Here is a 26,428-nt window from a genome sequence, read left to right as displayed (position 1 = left end):
TATTAATGTCTGACTCCCCCTTTGGACTGAAAGCTCGTTGTGGGGAGGGAATGTGTCTACCAACTCTGTTGTATTAGTGTGTAGTGCAGTGCTCTGCACATAGTAAGCACTCATTAAATAAAATAAATACGATTGATTTACCCCAGTGCTTAATATAGTGCCTGGCATTGTATTCTCCCAAGCGCTTAGCTTTGCACAAAGTAAGCATTCAGTAAATATGTTGATAGTAAGTGCTTAACAAATACATAAAAAATAGCATGTGTTTAACAAATACCATAAAAAATGGGTCAAGTGGGAGACTTGAGTCCAAGGGCATCCTGATGAAAGGGAGAATGGCTGGATTAATCAGCGTGGAGAAGGACCTCTTAAGGAGAGTGGGGTGTGATGGGCTGCAGCAGGAGATCTGGCAGAAGAGGAAGACAAACTGGTAAAAAGAACAACCAGAGAAGCGCTGAGTTGCCACTCCTCAAGCACCTTACAGTTCCATGAAGGACAGAAACTGATCAAAGAAACATGACTTGGGACCTACCATTTCCTGGTCCTACACACTTCCATTCATTCAAATGTATTTATTGAGCGCTTACTGTGTGCAGAGTGCCGTACTAAGCGCTTGGGAAAGTGCAATACAACAATAAACAGAAGTAGAACACATGACCTTCTGACTCCCAGGCTCATGCTTACCTACTATGCCATAAGGGCTTACCATGTGCTAGGCACTGTGATAATAATAGTAATCTAAGTTACTATTAAGTTAACAGTTAAGCACTGTTCTAAGCACTGGGGCAGATACAAGCTAATCAGGTTGGTCACAATCCCTGTCCAACATGGGGCTCACTCTCTTTATCCCCATTTTAGAGATGAGGTAACTGAGGCATAAATGCAGTAACATTCCCAAGATTATAGCAGAACAAACTCTTAACTTTTAATAATAAACCCTTCAAATCTTCTTCGCTTTCTGCTAGTAGGGTAGTATCATCAGCATAACAAAGGTTGTTTATATCCCTTCCTCCAATTTTTAGTCCCCATTCTTCATCCAATCCGACTTCTCTCATTAAATATTCGGCATAAAGGATGAAAAGAGAAGGTAATTAGATACATCCTTGTCTTACACCCTTAGTAGTGGGAAAACAATCTGTTTCTTCATATTCTGTTCTTATTATAGCCTCCTGCATAGGCTCCTTATTAATGCAATTAAATGGTCCGGCATGCCCATTTTCCTTAATGTGCTCCAGAGTTTCTTATGATCCACCTAAAGAGCTTAATATAATCAATAAAGACCATGCTTTACATGCTTCAATGCTTGTTGACAAATCCATCACCATCCTTGAACTTCTAGAAGGCTAGAAGGCTCAGTTCATTCACTTATTCACTTGTATCTATTGAGTGTTTAGTGTGTGCAGAGCACTGTACTAACCGAGTTGGAGAGTATAATAGAACAAACACATTCCCTGCCCACAATGAGGTCACAGTAAGTTCAGCAGGCTAGAAGCAGCGTGGCTTAGTGGAAAGAGTACGGGCCTGGGAGTCTGAAGGACCCAGGTTCTACTCCCGGCTCCAACACTTTCCTGTAAACTCACTCTAGGCAGGGAATATGTCTGTTTATTGTTGTATTGTCCTCTCCCAAGCACTTAGTGCCTCGCTCTGCACTCAGTAAGTGCTCAATAAATACGATTAACTGACTGACATTTGCCTGCTGTGTGACCTTGGGCAAGTCACAACTTTCCTGTGCTCTGTCACCTCATCTGTAAAGCAAAGATAAAGAGTGTGAGCCCCAGATGGGGCAAGGACTGTGTCCAACCTGATTATTATTTGTATCTATCCCAGCGTTTAGTACAATGCTTGGCATGTGGTAAGTGCTTAACAAATACCTTTTTTTTCACTTCTTCTTCCTCCTTTCTGCAGGCCCTCTTTTCTGGCCATAACCTGCCTAGAATATTAGCAGGTTACATTCATTCATTCAATAGTATTTATTGAGCATACTATGTGCCGAGCACTGTACTAAGCTCTTGGAATGTACAAATAGATAACAGGTAGAGACAGTCCCTGCCCTTTGATGAGCTTTGGGTCTCTCCATTCCAATCTGACCTTTTCACTCATTCAATTGTATTAATTGAGAACTTACTGAGTGCAAAGCATTATACTAAGAGCTTGGGGGAGTACAATACATTGGCATTGTACTCCCCCAAATGCTTAGTACTGTGCTCTGCGCGCAGTAAGCTCTCAATAAATAGGATTGACTGATTGAAAAGTTCAAGTTGAAAAGTGATAAACCATTCTACTCAGAGCAGACTTCTGACCTAAAGATCATTCACTCCCTAATGATTAGTCTCCTGCCAACAAAGGAACATTTAAACTCCACAGACAGGTCATAGTTTAGGAAGGAGCCATCTGATTAGTTTAAATCAGTAATAGAGGTTTAAAGGGAAGCAGCGTGGCTCAGTGGAAAGAGCATGCGCTTGGGAGTCAGAGGTCATAGGTTCGAATTTGGGCTCTGCCACTTAGCTGTGTGACTGTGGGCAAATCACTTCACTTCTCTGTGCCTCAGTTACCTCATCTGTAAAATGGGGATTAAGACTGTGAGCCTCACATGGGACAACCTGATTACCCTGTATCTACCCCAGCACTTAGAACAGTGCTCTGCACATAGTAAGCGCTTAACAAATACCAACATTATTATTATTATTATATTTTAGTGTGGTTTACATTCTGTATGGAGTTGGGGTGACTGTCCAAGACATTCACTTTGCAAGCCAGCCTGTTATTCCATTTTCTGGTTCATTCATTCAATCGTATTTATTGAGCATTTACTGTGTGCAGAGCACTGTACTAAGTGCTTGGAAAATACAATTCAACAGCAGAGACAATCCCTACCTAACAATCTAGAAGGGGGGAGACAGACATCAAAACAAGTAAATGGTCATCAATAGCATCAGTATGAATAGAATTAGAGATATATACTCCATACTTACATTGTAGTTTATTATATATGAATCTGCTAGCCGTTTAGGAAAGCTGTATTTTATTTCCTATTCATCTGCAGTCTAGGATAATAAGGGTGTTTTGTTCCATTCAATATTTTAAGAAACTAGAGGTATGTAGACTGTAAGCTCATTGTAGGCAGGGAACATGCCTACCAACTCTGGTATGTTGTACTCTCCCAAATGCTAAGTACAGTGCTCTGCAACCAGGAAGTGATCAATAAATATGACTGATTGATTGATTGATTTGATAGTCTAGACTCTAAGCTCCCTCTGGACTGTAAGCTCATTTTGGGCAGAGAACATGTCTACCAACTCTGTTACATTGTACCCTTCCAAGCACTTGGGTCAGTGCTCTGCACACAGTAAGCACTCAATAAATTCATTCCTTCATTCAATCATATTTGTTGAATACTTACCATGTGCAGAGCACTGAGGTAAGCGCTTGGGAAAGTACAATGCAACAATAAGCAGTGACATTCCCTGTCCACCACAAGTTATAGAGGGAGCGAGACTGACATCAGCATAAATAAATAAAATTAGAGATATGCACATAAGTGCTAATATTGGTTGATAGTCTATTTTTCATGATTTTGTATTCAAAGTAATAGGTCAACTTGCACCAAGAAAGTCATACACACGACCAAAATTTACAAATCGGTAATACAGTGCTAAATGTGGTTATGGAATTCTGTTACCTAGGCAGCCCCCCCTCCAAAAGTGCAGTGACAGACAAGGAAGTAGAAAATAGAATTAAGAAGGCCAGCACATCCTCAAAGATACAGTTGAACAGTGCAACTGCAGTGCTGCTTTTAGGCTTCAGAGCAAACTGAAGGCCTAAAGAGCTTCTTTAGTGCTACACCAACCTTCAGAACCCCCACAGTCTTCCTGTTCTTCATGTCTCCCTCAGACCTGTCTATGTTGGCCTCTCTCCTCTCAGAGTTTTTCCAGCTTCTCCATGATTCCTTTTGGTGCTCCATATCTGCCCCCCTGTGGCCTGCAGCAGACTCTCTGTCTGTGTCTCCTCCGACTCTCCCAGTAATTGTCTTTCTTTCTAGACCATCCTCCTCGGAAGCCCTGCCCTTGGTAACCTTCCCACAGGTGCCTCGGCCCTTAGCTCGTCCCCACGGCCCAAGGAAAAACACAGGCTACCCATCTTCATGCTCACAAACATTCTCGCGCCAGTGAGTAAAGTCACTGTAAAGTGATTCGGTACATATTTTTTTTCTGCGCCGAATAAATATAGTAGATCTGGACTTTTAAAGTGTAGCAAAGAAAGCTCTTTTTTCTCTTGGCTGCAGCTGGGCAGGCAGCGTGGCTTAGTGGTTAGAGTCCAGGCCTGGGAGTATTTGCATCTAGTTGTGTGATGCGGCCAGGAGGTCACCATGGCTTCCTTCATTCAGTGTTTGCAAGGAAAGGAGAAGCAGCCGGAACAGCCCTGGAACTCAGAAGGACCTGGGTACTGATCCTAGCTCTGCCACGTGTCTGTTGTGTGTCCTTGGGCAAGTCACTTCACTTCTCTGTGCCTCAATTACCCCTCATCTGTCAAATGGGAATTAAGACCACCCCTCCCATGTTGGGAAGCAGCATGCCGTCGTGGATAGAGCATGAGCCTGGGAGTCAAAAAGTCGTGGGTTCGAATCCCAGCTCCACATCTTCTCTGTTGTATGACCTTGGGCAAATCATTTCACTTTCTCTTTGCTTCACTGCTTTTCTGCAAGTGCTTCTCTGCGCTGCAGGTGTTTAGTACAATGCATTGCCCTCAGCAGGTGCTCAAAAAAAATACCATCACTACTACTAAGGAAAGGTCCATACTAAGAAAGTTGGTATTTTGCCCCAGATTTTATTTTCTTCCCTATTTATGTTACACTTAATGTTGGATATAACTGTACTTTTGTGCCTGTAAAATGCTAATCACTTCTTTGCTCTGTTACCTAATTCCCTAATCTACCCTTAGTGCTTAGTAAATTTCTTTAGCACTTTAGAAAAGCTTAAATCCTGTGTGCCTGCAGTGCATTTTGAAGGATCGACTGCTGAGAGATTAAAGTTTACAGAGAAAATAGTTTAACCTCAGCAGGAAGGGGTAAAGCTGGGCTAAAACCAAATAGTTCTCGGGGTGGGCTTGCGGAATCGTTCTAAGCAGTTGGCTGGTGGCAAGTCTTGAAAGATTGAAAGCTTGTAAAATCAGGATACTCTTACCAGAAAATGTTCCATAAAGCTGAGGACGAGGTCAGGGATCCTGATTTCTAAAACCCTTTTCGAGGTCGGGGGGCACTGGGAAAATTTCTGGGGAGGACAGGAGATTCGTCAGGTTTGGCCCGATCCCAGGTGAGGCCTGCAGTAGATTACGACCTGGACATTTCTCAGAGAACAGGTCCTCCTCCTTGTGCACTCATTCAGATGTACACATAATGTACCTTTGCCACACACACCTGCTCCTATGGGGAACGTTCCAGAAGCAACAGGGCATAGGGGAGTTAGAGGCATGGGGAAGATTGGGACCAGGAGAAATCTGATCAGTAGTCTGGGGAGAGATGGGAGAAAAGCAGAATGGAATAGTGGATGGAACATGGACCTGGAAGTCAGAAGGCCCTGGGTTCTAATCCCGGCTCCGCTGCTTGTCTGCTGTGTGACCTTGAAGTGGCCACTTCTCTTCTATGTTACCTCATCTGCAAAATGGGGATTAAGACTGTGAGCCCCATGTGGGACATGTGCTAACTCCAATCTAATTAACTTGTAATTACCCCTGAAGCTCAGTACAGTGCCTGGCACATAGTAAGTGCTTAAAAAATGCCATTAAAAAAAAAACCCAGGGAGGCAGAAATGGTAGAAGTAACTTGATTGGATAGACTGGGAATGATGGAAAAAACAGGGAAAGATAGTTCTGGGAAAAGCTGACGTCCAGGGAGTTGGGGGAATGAGGACTTGGGGTGCGGGGGTTGAGGAGAGGGGAAGGCAGGGACCCAGAAGGGATTGGGATCCACGAGAAAGCTGCTCAGACAAATACACTCAGAAAAAGGAGAGGATGATCCATTAAAGAGTACAAGGTCGTGAAATGCAGCCTTTCATTCATTCAAACATATTTATTAAGTGCTTATTGTGTGCAGAGTATTCATACCATAGTATTTATTTAGCGCTTACTATGTGCAGAACACTGTACTAAGCGCTTGGAATGTACAATTCGGCCATAGATGGAGACAGTCCCTGCCCATTGACGGGCTCACAGTCTAATCGGGGGGAGACGGAGGGACAAAAACAAGACAATATAGCCACGATAAATATAATCAAGGGTATGTACACCTCACTGACCTCATGAGAAGCAGCGTGGCTCCGTGGAAAGAGCACGGGCTTTGGAGTCAGGGCTCATGAGTTCGAATCCCAGCTCTGCCACTTGTCGGCTGTGTGACTGTGGGCAAGTCACTTAACCTCTCTGTGCCTCAGTTCCCTCATCTGTAAAATAGGGATTAAGACTGTGAGCCCCATGTGGGACAACCTGATTCCCCTATGTCTACCCCAGCGCTTAGAACAGTGCTCGGCACATAGTAAGCGCTTAACAAATACCAACATTATTATTATTATCATTATTATTATTATTATTAACAAAATAAATAGGGTAATAAAAATATATACAAATGAGCACAGTGCTGAGGGGAGAGGAAGAGAGGGGGGATGAGCCGAGGGAAAGGGGGGCTCAGTGTGGGAAGGCCTCCTGGAGGAGGTGAGCTCTCAGTAGGGCTTTGAAGAGGGGAAGTGAGTTAGTTTGGGAGAGGTGAGGAGGGAGGCCATTCCAGGACCGCGGGAGGACATGGGCCAGGGGTCGATCTGAAAGGCCCAAGAGGGTCCCGGCCGGGGGTGAGGGGTCAGGGGTTGGGCCTTCGGACCCGCTCACCTATTGCGGGGGGCGCCGGGCGGGTCCCGCCTGCTCTGGTCCCGATCCCGGTTCTGGTCCCGGTCCCGGTTCTGGTCCCGGACGGCGGCGGAGGCTCCGTGTCGGAGCTGGCGTCGAAGGGATCGGGCCACCGCTGGAGCCACCTCGCACCATACTAAGCGCTTGGGAAAGTATTGTACAACAATAAACAGTGACAATCCTTGCCACAGTGAGCTCACAGTCTAGAGAGGGGAAGACAGACATCAATTTAAATAAATGAAATGACAGATTATATATATATATGTATATACATATATACATATATATGTATAAGTGCTGTGGGGTGAGGGGAGGGTCGGAAGAGCAAAGGGAGCAAGTCAGGGTGACGCAGAAGGGAGTGGGAGATGAGGAAAAGTGGGACTTTGTTTAGGAAGGCCTCTTGGAGGAGATGTCACCAGCATTACGGTAAGTAGTGTTGTGTTCTGGTTTGAAGATGAAACTGATAATGGGGAAACTGAAACCCTGAGCGCCAGTACCTCAGAGAGACTCTTTTGCACATCTACACACTGTGCCCAAAGAAAATACCGTAGCGTATTTCGCAGCAGCGTGGTTACTCTGGTCAGGACGTGTGATAATAATAATGTTGGTATTTGCAAGCGCTTACTATGTGCAGAGCACTGTTCTAAGCACTGGGGTAGATACAGGGTGATCAGGTTGTCCCAGGTGGGGCTCACAGTTTTGATCCCCATTTTACAGCTGAGGTAACTGAGGCACAGAGAAGTTAAGTGATGATAGGAGATACCCCAAAAGCTGCCATATGGTGATCCAAAAAGCTACACCTCAACGCCCAAAGGCAGAACAAACTGGGTAGACTAGTGGAAACAGCACAGACCTGTGAATCAAGGGAAGTGGATTCTAATCCTGACTCTGCCACCTGCCTGCTATGTGCTCTTGGGCAACTCACTTCACTTTTCTTTGCCTCAGTTTCCTGTAAAGTGGGGATATAAATACCTGCTCTCCCATTCATTCACTGGCTTACTACATGCAAAGCACTGTACTAAGATTTGGGGAGAGTGCAATATAACAACAAACGGACACATTCCTGCCCACAACGAGCTTACAGTCTAGAGGAGGAGACAGACATTAATATAAATCAATCAATCAATCAATACATTGAGTCCCTTGTGGGTCAGGGACTGTGTCCACTCTGCAGATACGGTATCTACTCCAGAGCTTAGTATAGTTCTTGTGGTACTAGTAAGCACTTAAAAATATCACCCTGGGCAGGGAACATGTCTACCAACCCTCCTTCTGTTGTACTCTCCCAAGTTCTTGGTACTGGCATGCAGTAAGCTCTCAACAGATGTGATTGATTGATCGATTGAAGGAGCTTACAATTTGAAGCTATTCCACTGTCTGAGCACATACATTAGTGACAGTCTATGTCTAAGTGAGAGCAGAGATTTGGCACATGAGAGTCTCTTCCCTCGCAGGGAGATGGTGGATATTTCTCCACGTCCACTCTCTCCTCGCTGGAATGGCCGAAGTGTGGTTAGGCCTGGAGGCAGGGGACTGGACTTGATGTCCTTTCAAGATCCCTTCCGGCCCTGGATTCCATGATTTTATGATTCCGTCTGACTCGTGAACTTGGTTGGTGATGCAATAAGGAGACGCTGGGCTTCCCGAGTTAAATTTCCATCAACCCAGCTGGAAAATTGGATGAAGCTCAGGACTTGACTGAAAACCAGATGCTGTCACCAAGCTCAGGTTTCGTAGGTAAACACATGCAATAATAACCGCTTACTCAAGAACTGTTCGGGACAGCACCAAGAGCATTAACTCCCCAGGAGGAAGAAATGCAAGGGTAACATCTCCCTCCGCTGCTTCATACCTGCCCCCTGCCCCGCCCCTTTCCTCGGGCTAAGTCTTAGGGGACTCTACTATCTGTAATGTATTTTAATGCCTGTCTCCCCCTTTAAATATTAATAATGGTATTTGTGAAGCACTTACTATGTGCCAAGCACTGTGCTAAGCATTGGGGTGGATACAAGCAAATTGGGTTGGACACAGTCCTGGTTCCACCTGGGGCTCTCATTCTCCATTTTACAGATGAGGTAACTGAGGCCCAGAGAAGTGAAATGACTTGCCCAATGCCACACAGCAGACAAGTGGTGGAATCAGGATTAGAATTCATGATCTTCCGACTCCCGGGCTCATTGCTCTATCTACTAGGCCACAGTCTGTAAGCCCTTTATGGGCAGGGATCACATCTACGGTTCTGTGGCATTACTTCCCAAACTTTTAGTACAGTGCTCTGCACACAGTAAATGGCTCAATAAATACCACTGATCGATTGATTGATGTTGGGGTTACTGGTACTGTTGGCTACACTGTCTAGCTGAGCATTTCTAAGGCATCTACAGCCCTTCCTTTCCCACTCCCAATATAATAATAATAATTATGGTACTTATTAAGTGCTTACTATGTGCCAAACACTGTTCTAAGCACTGGGGTAGATACAAATAAAGCAAGTCGGACACAGTCCCCATCCCACATGGGGCTCACACTCTTAATCCCCATTTTATAGATGAGGAAACTGAGGCCCAGAGAACCTTTTGGGCTCAGCTTGGCCTAGGATGCAGAATTCTGCCCCCCGAAAGGTTATGTAGTTCTTCTGGAACCTCATAGTTAGTCATTCTTTTCTCTCCTCCTCTTCAGGCCAGCAGAGTACTCTCCTGAGATGCCGGGACAGGGGTCTGAATTCATCTGAATAGTCTTCCACTCAATTAATGGTATTTACTGAGCACTTACTGTGTGCAAAGCACTAAGTGCTTGGGGGAATCTGTGTAGACTAACGGATAGAGCGTGGGCCGGGGAGTAAGAAGGGCCTGGGTTTTTATCCTGGCTTGTTCACATATTTTCTTTGTGAGCTTGGGCTAGTCACTTCACTTCTGTATGCCTCAGTTAACTCACTTAGAAAATGGGAATTAAGGTTGTAAACCCCATACGGGACAAGGACTGTATCCAAAGTAATTAGTTTGTAGCTACCCCAGTGTTTAGTGAGGTGGCTGACCCATAGTAAGCGCTTAACACATACGATAAAAAAAATTAGTAGACATGATCCCTGCCTACAAGGAGTTTACAAGACTAGAGGGGTAGGTGGTCATTAAAATAAATTACCCATCTGTCCCACAAGCTGCTTTAGGCTTTTGTTCTGAAAAGTCCTGAAAACACTTGATTTGTCAGGAGCCTGGTGCTTGGGAACAATGACTGGCTAAAATCTCCATGCGACCCCAGAAGCCGCATCGCATAGTGGTTCAAGCACGGGCCTGGGAATCAGAAGGTCCTGGGCCCTAACCCTGGCTCCACCAGCTGTCTGGTGTGTGACCTTGGGTGAGTCACTTCACTTCTTCTAAGTCACTAGACTTAGAAGTGACCTCTTCTGTAAAATAGGGATTGAGACTGTGAGCCCCATGTGGGACAGGGACTGGGTCCAACCCAATTTGCTTGTATCCACCCCAATGCTTAGTACAGTGCCTGGCACATAGTAAGTGCTTAACAAATACCATAACAACAACAATAATAATAGTAACACAAATAATAAAATTAATGATGAATCTCAGCTGACAGAAGAAGTGATGTAGCAACCCAATTTGCTCGTACCCAACCCAGTGCTTAGTACAGTGCCTGGCACATAAGAAGTGTTAAACAAATACAATAATAATAATAACAGTAATAAAAAATAATAAAAATAATGATGAATCTCAGCTGACAGAAGAAGTGATGTAGGGAGGGGGATGCTGATTTCAGCACACATCTCCCTCCTTACAATGGGGCGAGAAAAGGAGGAGGGAAGTGGGAGAAGGGGATTGAGAGGATGGTTAGGTCAAGAGTGTCCTGCCCAAGCCAGGCCCGATGCCAGGGTGCCAGGGCCAGCAGTAACACTTCAGCCCCATCTCCGAGCATCCAGGAGGGGCCCAAACCGGCCTTCCTCCATCTCTGCCACCAGCTGTCCACCCTAGGCCAGGCACTGCAGCCGAGGCACAGCATAGGTGTCTCGTCTTATGTGGTCGAGTCATTCATTCAGTCGTATTTACTGAGCACTTACTGTGTGCAGAACACTGTACTCAGCGACTGGAAAGTACAATTCAGCAACAAATACAGACAATCCCTGCCCACAACAGACTCAGAGTCTAGAAGGGAGGAGACAGAAATCGAAACAAGTAAACGAGCATCAGTAGCATCGATATAAATAAATAGAATTATAGAGATATGCACGACATTCATACAAATGAATAGAATTATAAATATGCACACATATACACAAGTGCTGTGGGGGGGAGGAGGCAGAGCAAAGGGAGCGAGTCGGAGTGATGGGGAGAGGAAGGGTAGCAGAGGAAAAAGGGGGCTCAGTCTGGGAAGGCGTCCTGGAGGAGGTGAGCCTTCAATAGGGCGTTTCCAACCCGGAACGACTCCAAGGACACATGTCTCCCAGAACGCCCCACTCTCCATCTGCAATTATGCTGGTAGTGTGTCCGTAGAGTTTTCTTGGTAAAAACTATGGAAGTGGTTTACCATTGCCTCCTTCTGCGCAGTAAACTCGAGTCTCCACCCTCGACTCTCTCCCACACCGCTGCTACCCAGCACAGGGGAGCTTTGCCTTGTAGCAGATTGTCTTCCACTTGCTAGCCACTGCCCAAGCTAGGAATGGAATAGGTAGGCCTCTGCTTCTCTCTGTCTCCCATAGACGAGACTGGTAGAGTACTGGAAACTCTCCGGGTGCGATCCTGAGAGGGTAGAGCATAGGTACCCTCTCTTTTTAAAAAATTGTATTTGTTGAGCATTTACTATTTGTCAGGCCCTATACTAAGTGCTTCTCTTCCTCCTCCTCCTCCTTTCCCTGTTCTCCCCTCTCCTATTTTTCTCCCTGTCTTCTTTCTTCTCTCTCCCCTTGATTTCTCCTTTCTCTCACTCTCTGTGGACAGGGAATGTGTCAGTTCATTGTTGTACTGGGCTCTCCCAAGTGCTTAGAACAGTGCTCTGCACTCAGTAAGTGCTCAATAAATACAGTTGACTGACTGACTCAAACTATCTCCCCTGTCCCCATCTCCCTTCTGTCTCCTTTCCCCCTCTTCTCTTCATCTTTGCTAGAGTTTGGACCTGGGAGTCAGAATGACCTGGGTTCTAATTCCAGCTATGTCATTTGTCTGTTGTGGGACCTTGGGCAAGTCTATTAACTTCTTCGGGCCTCAGCTCCTTCATGTGTAAAATGAGGATTAAGACTGTGAGTCCCAAGTGGGACAGGGACTGTGTCTGACCTTATTAGCTTTTATCTACCCCAGTGCTTAGTACAGTGCTTGACACATAGTAAGCACTTAACAAATACTGTTATTATTATCATTATTATTCCTTTCTCTACCCCCCTCCCTCCCCCTCATCCCCCAGCTCACCTAAAGGGCCAGAATTTTGATCATCATTTGCTTGCCAATCCTTTGCACCTGCCAGGATTCTTGGTGTCTGGTTGGAGACGACTATGCCAGGGCATCTGCCAAAGATGGCTCTCTCTTAACTAAACCTGCTGCAAGGCGGAAGAATCAATTCATTCAATAGTATTTATTGAGCGCTTACTATGTGCAGAGCACTGTACTAAGTGCTTGGAGTGTACAAATAGGCAACAGATCCAGAGTCTCTTCAAAACAGTTTTAGCTATCACCTATAGAGGGGTCAACTTCAGTAAAGCTGCAGCAGAGGGGTCCTCCTACAGGTCCACTCTGTCCTTGGGCACACCCCTAGAGGGTCACATAGCCCAAGATCCCAGGGCAGAGGCTTGCCCCAGCAGCACTGAACCCACCATAGAGAGAGCAACATCCTCTTTCTCTTCCTTCCCCACTAGCCAACACAAGCAGCATGGTTTAGTGGCTAGAGCACAGTTCTGGGAGTCAGAAGGTCATGGGTTCTAATCCCAGCTCTGCCACTTGTCTGCTGTGTGACCTTGAGCATGTCACTTCATTTCTTATTCACCTCACCTGTAAAACACTGGGATTAAGAGTGTGAGCCCCATGTGGAACAGGGACTGATTACCTTAAAAGAGGGATTAAGAGCGTGAGCCCCATGTGGGACAGAAACTGATTACCCGATTACCTTGTATCTTCTCCAGTGCTTAGAATAGTGCTTGGCACATAGTAAGCACTTAACAAGTACCCAAATTATTAGTATTATTATGGCCAGAGCTCAGAATGCACCTTTCAAGCAGCGTGGCTTAGTGGAAAGAGCACGGGCTTGGGAGTCAGAAGATGTGGGTTCTAATTCAAGCTCTGCCACGTGTCAGATGTGTGACTTGGGGCAAGTCACTTAACTTCTCTGTGCCTCGGTTTCCTCATCTGTAAAATGGGGATTAAGACTGTGAGCCCCACCTGGGACAAAATGATTGCCCTATATCTACTCCAGTACTTAGAATAGTGCTTGGCACATTATTATTATTATTATTATTATCCTGCATTTCAGGTGACTTCAGTTTTGCTCTTTGCACTCAGAGAAGGTCTCACCTTCTTTCCCTTGACTCATTCTATTTTCCCTCTAGGACTAACTAATGGCCCTCTGCCCATGTCCTTGGTAAGAACTCGGTCAGGAAAATGCATCTGCTTAAGAGAATAACATCATAGGACAGGCCATGGCAACAGAAACACGCCTCCTGCCAGAAGACATTTATATTGGCCGGGTGGGTAGCTCAGATGGCCATGAACACTCCATAAAGTTCATTTTTAGGATAAATTCCCCATGACATAGTATTTCTCTTTGGTGTTGCACGTAAGGCACTGTGTGATGGGGTGGGGGAGTATCTGTGCAAGGTATCACTTTGGAACTAATAATAATAATAATTACGGGATTTGTTAAGCACTTACTGTGTGCCAGGCACTGTACTAAGCTCTGGACTGAGAAACAAGGAAGAGATAAATGAACTTTTGCTATCCTGTCTCCTTCCCAACCATCTTCCCTTCTCCTCCCTTTAATGATAATGATAATAATACTGGTATTTGTTAAGTGCTTACTATGTGCCAAGCACTGTTCTAAGCGCTGGGTGAGATACAAGGTAATCAGGTTATCCCACATGGGACTCTCAGTCTTAATCCCCATTTTACAGATGAGGTAACTGAAGCACAGAGAAGTTAAGTGCCTTGCCCAAGGTCACACAGCAGACTAGTGGCAGAGCTGGGATTAGAACCCACATCCTCTGACTCCCAAGCCCGGGTTCTTACCACTAAACCACGCTGCTTCTCACCTGTCTGATTTCCACTGTGGAAAGGAGTGGAGGTCACCGAATCACAGAATATTCTCCGGGATAAAATACAAGTGGGAAAATCTCCCGATTGAGCTGGGCAAGAAGAAACCAAAGAAGGCTCCAGAGTTCTGCTACCGCCTGTGTGTTTAGAGGGCTCTGCCTTTGCAGGCAAGACCTCGCTCGCAGATGATTTACTTGCAAAATTCCTGGAGAGGGAGGAATCATACAAAGATCTAGCTGTTGTGGGGTTAGATAAACAAGTCATATATATTGGGCCAACATTACAAACCACAGGACTAGGCTAAGAAGGAGGAGGAATACAGTTCCAGTTAGCAGGTTAACCGAGAGCAGGGTAACTCCCGGATTTTCCCACCCTCAGCAATCGATCAGTCACTTGTATCTGTTGAGCGTTTACTGCGTGCCGAGCACTGTACTAAGTGTTTGGGAGAGTACAGTATAACAGTGTTGGTAGACTTGTTCCCTGCCAACAAGGAGTTTACAGTCCGGGGGGAGACGGACATTAATATAAATAAATAACGTACTGATGGACTGTGGATGTAAGGACTGTGAGGCTGAGGGAGGGGGGAATAAAGTGTGCAAATTCAAGTGCAAAATATTCTGACTCCTGTCTGCTCAATATCCTGAGGACCCTTTCCCAGAGATTTCAGTATGAGGAGGGACTTAGCTCATCGTGCTAAGGTCAGGTCCCTAGCCCTTGCCCTTGGTCTTCAACAACAGCCTAAATAATAATGCTAATAATAATGGTATTTGTTAAGTGCTTACTATGTGCCAGGCCCTGTACTAAGTGCTGGGGTGGATACGAGCAAATTGGGTCAGACACAGTCCCCGTCCCACATGGGGCTCACAGTCTCGACCCCCATTTTACGGATGAGGTAACTGAGGCAAAGAAGTGAAGTGACTTGCCCAAGGCCACACTGCAGACGAGTTGCAGAGCCGCAATTAGAAACCGTGACCTAAATGATAATGGTGGCATTTGTTAAGCGCAGTATTTTTTTAATGGTATTTGTTAAACGTTTACTAGGTCAAGGGTGTCCTGCCGAAGCCAGGCTCTGTTCCCCCTTCTCTTTGTTTCTCTCTGTGGTCATTTTTCTTCTCTCTCCACTTGCTTCCTCCTTTCTCCCATTCACCCTTTCCCCTCCTACCTCTCTTCCTTCTGTCTCCTTTCCTCCTTTTCTCTTTATCTTTTCTTTCTCTTTCTCTCCTTTCTCTGTTCCTCTCCTTCCCCCTGCCAGGCACTGTTCTAAGGTAAGGTAATCCGGTTGGACACGGTCCATGTCCCACATGGGGCTCACAGTCTTAATCCCCATTTTACAGATGAGGTAACTGAGGCCCAGGGAAGTGAAGTGACTTGCCCCAGGTCACACAGCAGACAAGATGCAGAGTCAGGATTAGAACTCGGGTCCTCCTGACTCCCAAGCCTGAGTTTTAATCACTAGACCTCGCTGGTTCTCATTGAACGCTGCTTAACTACTTCTTGTTAACTCTGGTTGCTTCTTGACGCTTAAGTGATTACTATGTACCAAGCATTGTACTAAGTGCTGGAGTAGATTCAAGATAATCAAGTTCGATAGAGTCCCTGTCCCACATGGGGCTCACAGTCTAAGGATCTAAAGCAACGAGGGTGTCAAAAGGACCTGGGTTCTAATCCCAACTCTGCCACTTGTCTGCTGTGAGATCTTGGACAAATCACTGCACTTCTCTGTGCCTTAGTTACCTCATCTGTAAAATGGGGATTAAGACTGTGAGCCTCACATAAACTGTGTCCAACCTGATTATCTTGTATCTACCCCAGTGCTTAGAACAGTGCCTGGCACATAGCAAGTGCTTAACAATATCATAAAAAAGTCCCTTATGATCAGTTTTTCAGTGCCTGCAAATGCTATCATTTCCTGAATACTTTTGATACCCAACATTCCTCAGGCTCTTGGGTGGAAAAAATCTTTCTGCTCATAATCATCATGGTTTTTGATAAACCCTTGCTATGTGCCATTATTAAGCACTGGTTTGGTTACAAGATACTCGGGCTAGATAAAGTCCCTGTCCCACATGAGGTAAGAATCTTAGAGGAAGGGAGAATGGGCACTCTATTCTCATTCATTCATTAATTCATTCACTCAATCATTTATTGAGTGCTTACTGTGTGCAGAACACTGTACTAAGCGCTTGGAAAGTACAATTAAGCAACAAATGGAGACAATCCCTGCCCACAACGGGCTCACAGTCTAATTTTGACAGTTGAGGTAACTGAGGCACAGAAAGGTTAAGTGACTTGACCAAGATCACACAGCTGACAAGTGGTGGAGCCAGGATTAGAACCCAGGTCCTCTGACTCCCAGGCCCATGCTCTTTCCACTGGGTCTTGCTGCTTCTCAAGCCACTCCAGATAATTCAGAGATGAATTTTCTTAGGAACAGTCCCCCTAACCTCTGACCCCTTCCACAGTCTTCCTCATCTTCAAAGCCCTCCTGAAATCCCACCTCCTCCAATTGAAATACACACCTAGCTTGTCATCCCAACAGCTTCTTTACCCTTTAGGTAACACTTATTAATATCACTCATTCAGTCTTTCAAACTCTTGCTATTGCCCATAGTATCATTCTTTTTCTTCAGCTCCCACTCTCCGAAAGAATTTGTTTCCTGACCTCCTCCATTAGATTGTGTTGGAGACAAAGTAGAAGCAGCGTGGCTTAGTGGAAAGAGCACGAGCTTGGGAGTCAGACGTCATGGGATCTAATCCCGGCTCTGCCACTTGTCAGCCGTGTGACTTTGGGTAAATCATTTATATTCTCTGTGCCTCACTTACCTCATCTGTAAAATGGGGATTAAGACTGTGAGCCCCACGTGGGACAACCTGATTCCCTTGTGTCTACCCCAGTGCATAGAACAGAGCTTGGCACATAGTAAGCGCTTAACAAATACCAGCATTATTATTATTATTGTTATTATTATTATTATTAATGGATAGACCACGGGCCTGGGACTCAGAAGGCCATGGGTTCTGATCCCGGCTCCGCCACTTGTCTTTTGTGTGCCCTGGGACAAATCATTTCATTTCCCTAGGCCTCGGTTACCTCATCCATAAAATGGGGATGTGAGACTGTGAGCCCTATGTGGGGCATGGACTGGCCCAACCCAACCCAATTTCCTCGTATCCACCCCAGAGCTTAGTACAGTGCCTGGCACGTAGTAAACATTTAACTAATACCATAATTATCACTGTAAGCTTTTTGAGGGCAGAGACTGCATGTTCCACCCCTTTGCACTCTCCCAAGACTTTAGTACAGTGCTCTGCACACAGTTGTCAATCAATCGTATTTACTGACTATGCTTACTTAGTAAATGTCCCGCTCATTGGCAATCCCTGGTAGATATTGTCCTGAGTTAATAGGGTTCCTGTTTGTCTCTTTGAGACTAAAAATGTGGCCAAAACTATTATAAATTTTCATCTTCAGGCTGAGAAATTCCCCTTCACCTGTTTTGCAAAATTAAAACTCATAGAGAAGATCAGAGTGAACAAGGGGCGACTGTCAGACTGTATTTTATGGGAGAAGAAAAGTTGGTTCTGACCTCTTTTGCCTATTTAAATTACATAAAAATATTGGGAGCATGACAGTCTTCATTCCTTTCTCCGGAGGATATTTCACAGTAGGCAGAGTCACCGCCCCACCCTCGGTCTGGGGGGTGGGGGTCAGACGAGCACCCTGACCTCGGGGCTGACCGCATAAATTGTCTCCGAGAGCTCAAAAGGCCAAGCTTCTGGCAGACCCATCAGACAGATGTGAGCTGTTAAAATCTTGTGAAGGACTTTATTTAAGCTGGACGCAGTTCTGTTTCTCTCCAGATCGTGACTTGGCCAACTCGCATGGTACAGGTTCATCCAGAGCGAATATTTGTCCTTTATTTCTGAAATCCTGGAAGCCCTCTGGCCAGCTTGCAGCCTGGCCAGTCAAAGGCATAAGTGGCTGGATCGCACTCTTCCCTTTTGTTCTGCTGAAAGGATCACCCCCTACTCCCAACTCCGGCTCCCCTCCCCACCCGCCCAAATGTAGCATTGAAAAGAAGCAGCATGGCATAGCGGATAGAGCACGGGCTTGGGAGTCAGAAAGTCATGGGTTCTAATCCCCACTCCGCCACTCCTCGCTCTTGGCTTCAAAGCTCTCCATCACCTTGCCCTCTCCTACCTCACCTCCCTTCTCTCCTTCTCCAGCCCAGCCCGCACACTCCGCTCCTTGGCCGCTAACCTCCTCACTGGGCCTTGTCCTCGCCTGTCCCGCGTCGACCCCTGGCCCACGTCCTACTCTGGCCTGGAATGCCCTCTCTCCTCACATCCTCCAAACTAGCTCACTTCCCCCCCTTAAAGCTCTACTGAAAGTTCACCTCCTCCAGGAGGCCTTCTCTGACTGAGCCCTTTTCCTCTGCTGCTCTTCCCTCCCCTTCGCCCCTACTCCCTCCCTCTGCTCTACCCCGCCACAGCACTTGTGTGTATTTGTACATATTTATTATTCTATTTATTTTATTAATGATGTGTATATAGCTGTAATTCCATTTATTTATTTTGATGCTATTGATGCCTGTCTACTTCTGTTTTGTTGTCTGTCTCTCCCCCTTCTAGACTGTAAGCCCATTGTTGGGAAGGGATTGTCTCTATCTGTTGCCGAATTGTACTTTCCAAGTGCTTAGTACAGTGCTCTACACACAGTAAGCACTCAATAAATGCGTTTGAATGAATGAATGAATGAATGAATGAATGCTGTGTGACCTCAGGCAAGTCCCTTCACTTCTCTGGCCCTCAGTTACCTCATCTGTAAAATGGGGATCAAGACTGTGCGCCCCACGTGGGCGTTGGACTGTGTCCAACCCCATTTGTTTGTATCCACTCCAGTGCTTAGTACAATGCCTGGCACATAGTAAGCACTTAATAAATAACATAATTATTATAAAGCATTGAAAATGTTGAACTGGGGCCTCTTGAAAGAGGAACTGAATGGACCAGAAGTGAAATGAACCATACTGTGTGTGTGTCTACCCTACCTAGGATCCGGGAAGAGATCTGAATTTGAAACCATTCCCTGGTCGGTCACGTAAAGGCTAACTGGCTGTGGGGCTGGAGTAGGCTTTGATTATTTTGGCCCCTTAGAACTGTTGATTCACAGAGGAGGGTTGGGACCATTTTTCAATGCATCCACCCACTTCTGAGGCAGCCTCAAAAGGAAAACAGTAACACATCAGGCAAACCGCAGATGACTTTAACCGGTTTGAATGATCTGGTTAATAATTAATAATAATTGTGGTATTTGTTAAGGGCTTACTATGTGCCAAGCACATAGGGAAGCAGTTTGGAGTAATGGATAGAACATGTAACTTGTATCTACCCTAGAGCTTAAAACAGTGCTTGACAGATAGTAAGCCCTTAATATAATAATAGCAATAGTAATAATAATAATAGTTGAGATTGAGGAGGGAGAAGCCTTCTTGGAGGTATCGCTAGACTTTAAGCTCCTTCATCATCATCAGTGGCATTTTTTGAGTGCTTACCATGTGCTGTGCACTACATTAAGCTCTGTGGACAGGGAACATGTGTGTCAGCTTTCTTGTATTGCACTCTCCCAAGCGCTTCATACAGTGCTCTGCCCCAGTTAGCACTCAAAAAATAACCAACTGAAGAAAAACCTGTGCATTTTCTTGTGTGCACGCAAAACTACTTTCCCTCTCTTTATTCTGTTATTATCACCACTACTACTGTTTTTAGCAAAATGTAAAAAAAGTCCTGCTCCCCTAAGAGCAGCCATCACGAGTTTCCCCACATAACAGTAGCTTATTAATTGAGTAAGGGCTCAATTAAACCCGTCCAACATAAATTTTGTTCCTTGACTAAGAAGGCACCTCTCCCCTTGCCGCCCACCTCTCAATCAGTCAATCGATCAGTGGTATTTACTGAGCGCTTACTATGTGCAGAGTTTGGGAGAGAACACTACAACAGAATTAGCAGAATGTTCCCTGTCCATAAGGAACTGACAGTACAGAAGGGGAGACAGACATTAATATGAATAAATCAGTAATTTATAATATACAATTAAAAGACTTGTACAGATGTGTTGTGGGGCTGTGGGTGGGGTGAATATCAAATGTCCAAAGGTCCTCAATGAGGACTGTGGGCTCCCAGCATACAGGTAATAGAGGGAGGATGCTCACCACCACCCCACACCATTTTTGCACAAGCAGGTCCATGGCAGGAAATCCTTGCCTCCCCACATTCCAACCCGAGCCTAAAGTCCTGTGGAAGCCCAAGATATCCAAATTCTGGGTATCTTAGGCAGGAGGGATCATGAGACCCACTCATCCACCTCCGCATCAGAGACTCCTCCCCACTGGAATTAAAGGAAGCTCCTTCCTACCTCATCTTGCTACTCTCCTACTTCAACTCAGCCTGCACACTTCGCTCCTCTAAGGCCAACCTTCTCACTGTACCTCCATCTTTTCTGTCTCACCACTGAACCCTCTCCCACATCTTGTCTCTGGCCTGGAACGCCCTCCCTTCTCATATCCATCAGACAAACTCTTCCACCCTTCAGAGCTTCACTGAAGGCACAACTCCTCCAAGAAATCTTCCCTAAGTCCTCCTTTCCTCTTCTCCCACTCCTTTCTGCATCGCCCTGACTTGCTCCCTTTATTCATCCTCCCTCCCAGCCCCACAGCACTTATGTACATATCTGTCATTTGTTTATTTATATTAATGTCTCTCTCCCCCTCTAGACTGTAAGCTCACTGGGGGCAGGGAATGTGTGTGCTTAATGTTGTATTGTACTCTCTCAACCACTTAGTACAGTGCTCTGCACACAGTAAGCCCTCAATAAAGACGATTGACTGACTGACTAAAATTGACAGGCAAAGGGTGAAAATGACAACACCCCAGCAGCTTTGTTTTTTCTGGGCCTGTGTGGGGCTGTCCTGCTTAAGTTGGGAAGTAGGCTAGTTGTGGGCGGGGAATGTGTCTACCACTCTGTTTTACTCCCACGCGCTTAGTACAGTGCTCTGCACACAGTAATTCCTCAGTATGACTGGTTCAGAAGTCTGGTCAATTTTTGTTATGCTGTCTGTTAAGTGCTTACTATGTGTCAAGCACTGCTCTAAGCACTGAGATTAAATACAAGCTCATCTAGTTGGATACAATCCCTATCGCACTTGGGGTTCACAGCATAAGTAAGAGAGTCACTTTAAGGGTAATGGGTGGTTTCAAGTTGTCGTCTTGTCTGAAGAGATAACTGTGTCTTTGGGTGGCAAATTTAATGTCTGACTAGTCCTACCAAAGGTTGTAATGTTCACCCAGATGCATACGGGGCTGAGAGAAGCTTGTCATCAGAAACAAGTGACATTTTAGTGACAATTGGATCAATTAATCAACGGTATTAATTGAGCACTTACAGTATGTAGATCCCAGTACTAAGCACTTGGAAGAATATTATTATTATGGTATCTGTTAAGCACTTACTATGTGTTAATCATCATTCTATGCTTGGGGTAGATACAAGTTAATCGGGTTGGACACAGTTCCTATCCCATATGGGGCTTACAGTCTAAGTAAGAGAATACAATACAACAGTTTGTGGACATATTCTCTGCCACAAGGAGCTTACAATATAGAGGGGGAGACATATATTTAAATTAAATTACAGATATGTACATGAGTGTTGTAGCGGGGGTGAATATCAAGTACTTAAGGGGTACAGAAGGGAAAAGGAGTAAGGGAAATAAGGGCTTAGTAGGGAAAGGCCTCTTGGAGGAGATGTGATTTTAATAAGGTTTTGAAGATGGGGAGAGGGGAGATATGTCGGACATAAAATGGGAGTTCCAGGTCAGAAGGAGGATGTGGGGGAAAAAAACAAACAAAATAAAAAACTTCATCAGCAGCATCTTATCTGATTATAAAGGACTGCTATAGTCATAGCAAAGTTGGGCCTCAACTTCAATATTATAGTTTGTACTTGTTTCTAGAATTTGGATCTCTTCAGTTTTGCTTAAAGATGGTGGAGGTTGAGAGATTGGCAAACTTCTATACATTTAGCAGGTACAAACAAGAACCACCACATTCCTCTAAAACCAGACAGCCCTGGATTTAAGAGAACATCCCCCAGATTGGGATGACAGAAAAGGAAAATTTTACCTAGCCAATCACATCCTTATCTACTCTCTCTCACCTACCCTCTAACATATTCACTCTCCACACACTTTCACTCCCTCATTTTCATATGGCCACACACATTTTAATCTAGCAGCAAAAACCCTAAAATTGGACTTCAGTATGCATCTGCCTGGGCTTTAAAGGGTTCCTCTATGGGTTGGTGCATTTATACTCTAAGACACATTAATCAGGTGAAATCCTTCAAGATGATCTGATAAACAAGAGGTTTAGGACAGGTGGCTCTTAAACCTTGTCTTCATAGTTTAAATTACAAGTTCACTGATCATGCCATGGGAGTGGGGGGGCAGCGCCATGTGAGAGGTTAGTGGGGCTTTGGGTGACCCTACGATCAGCTGTATTTATACCATGACATCAATACCAGTTTCTGAGAACCTTCCTGCACAAGATACTTGGGGAACATGAAGTAGAAGTAAAGCGGAGTCCTTGCTCTTGAGTAACTAACAGTCTATCTATTGGCTTTCAAAATGATGGCGACATCAAATGTGCTTGATATGTATCCACATGAATCAATCAATCAGTCATTATACATGTTCTCTGGAGGCCCAAGAAGCCTAACCTGACTGAGCCCTCCTCTCCTCTTGTCCCAATCCCTCCTGTGCCACTCTTACTTGCTCCTTCATTCATCCTCCCTCCCATCATTCATTCAATCATATTTATTGAGCACTTACCATATGCAGGGCACTGTACTAAACACTTAGCACTGTACTAACCCCTCAGCACAATATGTATATATCCGTGATTTCTTTATTTGTTTATTCATATTAATGTCTGTCTCTCCCTCTAGACTGTGAGCTCGTTGTGAGCAGGAATGTGTCTGTGGTTATATTGTACTCTCCCACAAACTTAATACAGTGCTTTGCACACAGTAAGGGCTCAGTAAATACGATTGAATGAAAGAATGAATGAATGGCCTCTCCTTGCTGCCCTTGCTGTGGGGGACAGCTTCTTCCCTCTACCCCCACTGAAAGGGTCAGCTGTGGAGGAGGACCTAAGGTGGCTTCTCTCCCCTATTCCCACCTTGAGGGTCAGCTCTGGAGAATCATAATAATAATGATGGTATTTGTTAAGCGCTTACTATGTGCCACACACTTTTCTTAGCTCTGGGGGAGATACAAGGTAATCAGGTTGTCCCACGCAGGACTCAGTGTCTTAACCTGCATTTTCCATATGAGGTAACTGATGCACAGAGAAGTGAAGTGACTTGCCCAAAGTCACACCGCTGACAAGTGTCAGAGTCAGGATTAGAACCCATGACCTCTGACTCACAAACTCATGCTCTTTCTGCTAAGCCACGCTGCTTCTCCTGGGCAGCCCCTCCTCCCTACTCCCCCCACAGGGATCAGCCAAAGAGGAGGACCCCAGGTAGACTCTCTCCTCTGCTCCTTCCCGGGGTTCAGCTCTGGAGGAAGACCCTGGGCAGCCTTTCCCAGTGGAGGTCAGATCTGGTGGAGGTCCCGGGCAGCCCCTCCCCGCAAATACCACCACGGGGCTCCCCTCCAGAGGAGGCTCCTAGGCAGCTCTCCCTTGGGCATCCACCCAAATCAGCTCGGGAGGGAGGGACCAGGCCAACCGTGTGCATGGGGGGTGGCCCTGCAGTGAAATGAAGGTGGGGTGAGTGGAAGAAAGGCAGGGGGGGATGAGAATTTAACGATACTTAAATTATGCTCTTCTCTCATTTTTCATTTGGAATTAATGAATAGGAAGCCACCCTCCTTTTGATTATGTCTTTCATATTTCTCCTTCCTCTAGAGCTGACCCAGTCTGTGGGAGGCAAGGGAGAGAGACAGAAATATGAAAGACTTTAAAGGTACTCTATCCATGGTACAGTCTGGGGGGATCTGTGTGGATTTCGGGGCCAGGAAATGACTGGCAGAAGTCAGTCATAGGAGACAAGCTCCATGTTAAGTCATAATTCAATCCTTTCTAGTAGAGATCGGGAGATTAGATAGGAGGCCCAGATAAACGGCTAATCCAAACAAAGGCCTCTTATGCAAATCACACCCCAGTCAAATACACCTTTAAAGGCCCAGGGAGAGAGGTGTTAGCCAAAGGGCAGCAGGAGGCAGAGCATATTGCAGACTGGGTAATCTCTTAAAACCTGTTTTTTTCAAATGAGGTGTGGTTGTATTGGGTTCAGAATTGTCTCCAAACCTCAAACCTGGTGTCAGAGCAACACAGGGCGAGTCATTCACCTCCAAAAGTGAGATTTCTCTGAGAAATTAGTTTCGACCTGCAAGTGAGCTGTAGAAGCATTATCAGTCCATTCGTGGGAAGAGAACAATGGTAATATTAAGGGTACTAATGGTATTAAGGGTATTAATGGTAGTATTACTCTGTGCCAGGCACTGTATTAAGCACCGCGGCAGATACAAACAAATTGGGTTGGACACAGTCCTTGTCTTACATGGGGCTCACTGTCTCTATCCCCATTTTACAGATGAGGTAACTGAGGCACAGAGAAGTTAAGTGTCTTGCCCAAGGTCAAACAGCAGTCAAGCATAGTAGTATTCATTAAGCGCTTACTGGGGGCAGAACCCTGAACTAAGCACTGGGAGTTGGGAATTAGACGCAGTCCCTGTCCCTCAATTGAGGGAATTAGAAAGGCCTTGGATCTTCTATCTTCAAAACATTTCATTGAGCTTCCATCCTTCTCCTCCCCTCTGGGTTCCCTCCTTTTCTTTTGACTGACCTTTCATCTTCCTCTCCTGCTGAACTGATCTCTTCCCATAAACCTGAGGAAGAAGCAGTAAACAACTGGGCTGCTACAATGCTTCAGCGTACCAGCTATTTTTTCCTGTCGACCTTCCTTTTTTCTCTTCTCTCTGATAAGATGACCTTTTTAGAGAGTATTTTTGTTCACTGTTCCCAAACAAATTTTGCTGGGGTCTTGTCATTCCGGCTTCTAAACCCACATCGGTCTAGCCTAAACCAACCGGGAGCTGACCTAATCTGGGATACCAATATCCAAGATAGAGTTTACCCATGCAGAAACCCTTCACATTAAACTCTTAGCCACGAAGATGTGTATAAAACTTCTATTACAGTGTCTCTAGCTAACAATGAGAGCATACAAATCCCTTCAAGTGCTCAAACAGCCATAGGTAATGAAATGCCATCTTTTTCATTTCCTTCGGAAAACAGAACATTAATTCCACAGCAGCAATGATTTTAACCTTACAACTCCACAAAATAACACCAAACTAATATCCACTGATGACTTTCCTTTGTGAGCTCACAGGAAAAATGATCTGAGAGGGGCAGGGGGCAGAAGCTGGGTTTTTTGGGGATTCAAAATTGAAATCAATAAATTGGCTAGAATGGAGGGTCATGGAGAAGAGGAGAGTTGAATAATAAATCAGTGGCCCCAAGGCAGTGATTCTATAATTAAAACTGAAAGCTCACTTGAGAGATTGTACTGTAAAAAGACAGACTCATGATTAGAGGCCATATAGGATGCTAAATACGTTTTCATTCATTCAATGGTATTTATTGAGTGCTTACTGTGTGCAGAGCACTGTACTAAGTTTTGATTTACATTGGAGAAAAGTTGCCGAGGAAATCCTGGTTCTTAAATTTGTAAGTTGAATGTGACCCTAGAAAAGGACATACCTTCATTTCTGTTCCCAAAGCGGTTCACACCCTGCATTCTTTGTCTCAGGAACGTGCCCGGCGGGGACAAGGGTGGGAAGGATCAAGTGCCGTGGTGCTGAGCATAAAGTCACCAGCACTAAAACCACTTCCTTAGAACAGGTTCTTGGTCCTGAGTTCTTCTCTTGATGGAAGACTCCAGTAATAATAATTATGGTAATTGTTAAGCACTTACTATGTGCCAGGCACTGTACTAAGCGGTGGGGTGGATACCAGCAAATCGGGTTGGACTCAGTCCCCGTCCCATGTGGGGATCACACTCTCAATCCCCATTTTACAGACAAGGTAACTGAGCCCCAGAGAAATGAAGTGAAGTAGCTTGCCCAAAGTCACACAGTAGCCGTACAAGTGGCAGAGCCGGAATTAGAACCCACGATTGGGTCCTGGCTCTCAGGACCGTGTCTTACCCACTACGCCATGCCCCTTCTCTAGTC

General features: G+C 45.3%; 1 non-coding gene across 1 annotated transcript; it reads right to left on the bottom strand.

Moving 5' to 3' along the window:
• Nucleotides 1-11,505: 11,505 nt before the first annotated feature.
• Nucleotides 11,506-11,643, bottom strand: LOC114810842. Its single transcript, XR_003758533.1, has one exon. It is a non-coding gene; the product is annotated as a small nucleolar RNA SNORA7 (small nucleolar RNA).
• Nucleotides 11,644-26,428: the final 14,785 nt, after the last annotated feature.

This window comes from Ornithorhynchus anatinus, chromosome 3 (assembly GCF_004115215.2).
Source record: "Ornithorhynchus anatinus isolate Pmale09 chromosome 3, mOrnAna1.pri.v4, whole genome shotgun sequence".
Taxonomy (NCBI): Eukaryota; Metazoa; Chordata; class Mammalia; order Monotremata; family Ornithorhynchidae; genus Ornithorhynchus; species Ornithorhynchus anatinus.
Note: the sequence above shows the minus strand (reverse complement) of the source record. Positions and strands in the feature narration are given on the sequence as shown.